The following is a 3,316-nucleotide window of genomic DNA, read 5'->3' on the forward strand; positions in this document are numbered from 1 at the left end:
GAAAGAAAGATAACTGTAATCAGGCTCCCTCCCACACCTGTAGCTAACTTCAAGCGGAATAAAACTCAGCACTTCTCCCCTTATATAACCATGTCCCCGGTACGCATGCCCAGGCTTCTAACTTGGCAGTGTGCCACTATTGTCTAACCAGTGCATAAAAGGTGCCACCGCCATGTGGAGGGGTGCCATGCCATTGCTGGAGAACTGCCGCTCTGTGAGGCAGGCTGTGCCCTTGCTGGAATAAAGAGATATGTCACAGTTGCCTATGGCTCCCCTCATTTTCTTCCAACTGGCCGAGTATCGTACCCCTTATCTCAAAACCGCAAATCTGCAGCAACACACCCATACCTATAACTCATTTATATATACTCCTTTTTGAGCCTTCATTCTTCCTGATGACATCTGTGGGGAAACTCCCTCTTTTAAAGTTCAAACTCAGTTAATTCAGTATCTTTTAATTCTTTTTCCTTCCCTGTATTTAAAAAATTTTTACGAATTTAAATATTATTATGGCATTGAATAGGGAGGAGTGGGAACCAGTTTTTGTTCTATGCCATATCTTCTAAAATATATAATCCTTCTGGATGGTTCCTTCATGGGCACCAGTGACTTCCATTGGTTCTATGAAACAATGGTCACATCTATTCTTATTTGACTTCATTTGATTCCTCCCTCGTCCTTTAACAACTTTGTTCTTCCGGCTTCTATGACCCCCCACAGACTCTGGGTTTTCTCCCCACCTAACTGCTGCTCCTTTTTTGCACCTGTGGCTAAATCCTCCCCTCCCATCATCTCCAAATGTCAGAGCACCCTAGGGCTCAGTCTAGATCCACAGCTTCAAATACCATACTTTTCTCATGATTCTCCATACTCTTATAGTAAACTGTCCATCTGATATTTCCATTTGGCTATCTTATTGATGCCTCAAATTTAGCATGGTTAAAACAACTCTTGTTCTCTTTTCCCCAAACCTGGTCCTGCTTCTCAATCTTCTCCATCTTAGAGAAGAGTGTACCATCAGCTGAGTTTCCCAAGCCAAAGATCAAGCAGTTATCCTCAGTGGATCCCAACGCACACTCCATCTAGCAATACATTCTTTTGATTCTTTCTCCAAAACATAATATAAATCAGTTTACTGAATTTCCACTGCCACCACTTTGGTCCAGTTTGCCATCGTCTCTTGCTGGCATTCTCACAATAAGTCACCTAATCGATGTCTCCTTTTTCCTCTCTTGTTCTCCCCACCTCACTATTCACTACACAACAGCTAGAATAAGCTTTAAAAATATACAAATCAGATCATGTTACACCCCTTAAACCTTTTGATGGTACTGTATTGCACTTTGAATGAAATTTGGACTGTTTCCCCTGGCTTACAGGCCCCACCTGATCTAGCCCTTGCCAACCTCTCCAGCTTCATTCTCTACCATTCCCCTTTGCTCCACTTAATTTCAGTCGCATTGGGTGCTTTAATGATCCATTGCTGCAAAACAAACCATCCTGAAACTTACTGGCTTAAAACAGCAACCAAGAGTTATTTCTCATGATTCTGTGGATTGGCTGAACTAAATTGGGAGGCTCATTTCTGTTTCACTACAGTGTCAGTTTGGGTTATTCATGTGGCTGCACTTGGCTATGATCTCTGCCAAGGCTGAAACTCCTCTCACATGACTGGCTTCTCAGCTGGGGGTTGGCCAGGCATCTCTTTCTCTCCAGTAGTATAGCTGGATCCCTTTACTTGTTGGCTCAGGGCTCCAAGAGAATGAAATAGGAAATTGCCAGAATCCTAGGCCCAAAACTGAAACAATGTGAAAACATTCACATTCTACTGATCAAAGCAAATAACAAGGTGCACCCAGATTGAAGGGGAGGGAGATAGAGAAATTGATAATCTTGAATCCACAGCCCTGGCCCTCTTCCTGTTACTTTCTTGTGACCAATTCATTTCTCCCTTGGGTTCTTTGCACCTGCCTCTGCCCTCAGCATGAGGGCAGCTATCCCCTTGATTGGGATAGCGGGCACCTTATCATTCAAATCTCAGCTCATATACATCTCCTAAGAGGTGACCATCCAATGAAGGAAGCCATCGGTCACTATCATGTTACCCTTTAAACATTATCTTCAGAGTATTATCACTCCCTGACTTTGTTTAATTGCTTATAACTTGTCTCTTTACACTGTATATTTAGCTACTGGAACACCTGGTACAGAGGAGATAAAGGCCCCCAGTCAGTACATCTTGAATAAATGAATGCGAGAGGCCTCTCCCTGCTTTGGAAATGAGAAACCCTCCCTCTAATCACACAGGCCTGGGTTCTGCCCCTCCTCACTGTGTGGTTGTGGGGGAAGTTACCTAACTTCTCTGTGCTTCAGGATCTAGCACAGGGTAAAAATTACAAATCTCACCTCATCCTCATAGGGGAAATGTGAAGACTGATGAGGATGATCAAACTTTTCAAAGCGTTTGGCACTTGGGAAGCCTTCATTATTATTTTAATGCAAACTCCAATTGACTCCCTCCTCCTTTCTTTCCTTGAGCTCCAAAACCAGGAGAGAAAAATTCCATGTTAACTCTAGAAGGCAGGAATCACATTTCATTATATCCTTAAAATGCTTTCAGTGGCTGCCCACTGGCTCCGGCCAAGAATAGGTCCTTATCTTGTGTCTGGTGGTGGGGCTAGGCTGCCCAGGGTCTGGAAGGAAGGGTTAGAAGGTCTAGAGCCCACTCTTAGATTTCCACAGAAACTGCACTTCTGCTGCAAGGGCCACCAGACCTCTGACAAGTTCCTTTCAGATTCAAATGCCACCGAAACCTTGCTGGACCCTAGCTTCCTTATTTTTATTAAACTGTTTGGTTCGTCCCATAAAGCCTTTTGAAACTACTGTATTCAATTTACCACCTAATTACTCTAACCTTGTTTGTTTAATGAAGCTTACATAATGATTCTAGTGATTTTTATGAAACGTTAAGTGATTTTACTTTTCACTTTATAATTTGTGATTTTTATATTAATGTTTTATAATCTTGGGTTCTTAATCATAAAGTCATAAGGAACTTAATTGATTTGAAACTAACCATGCCCTGAAGTGTGTACATGTCGAATTGATTCAAATTGATCCAGTGAGTTTAAATAAAGCTTGGGCCAGAGAGCATGATGGCAGCTGATGGAAATTTTCCTAAAGCACTTGACTTGGGTGACTCAATTATGCTGCCAACTCAGCATAGTAAATTATTGGATAAATACTTTTTTTTCTTTTGTATTTATCACAGACTGAAAAGATAGGACAATTTTTTTTTGAGGTCTAGGAAAAGTTA

The sequence above is a fragment of the Pteropus medius genome, unplaced genomic scaffold (assembly GCF_902729225.1).
Source record: "Pteropus medius unplaced genomic scaffold, Ma_sr-lr_union100, whole genome shotgun sequence".
Lineage (NCBI taxonomy): Eukaryota > Metazoa > Chordata > Mammalia > Chiroptera > Pteropodidae > Pteropus > Pteropus medius.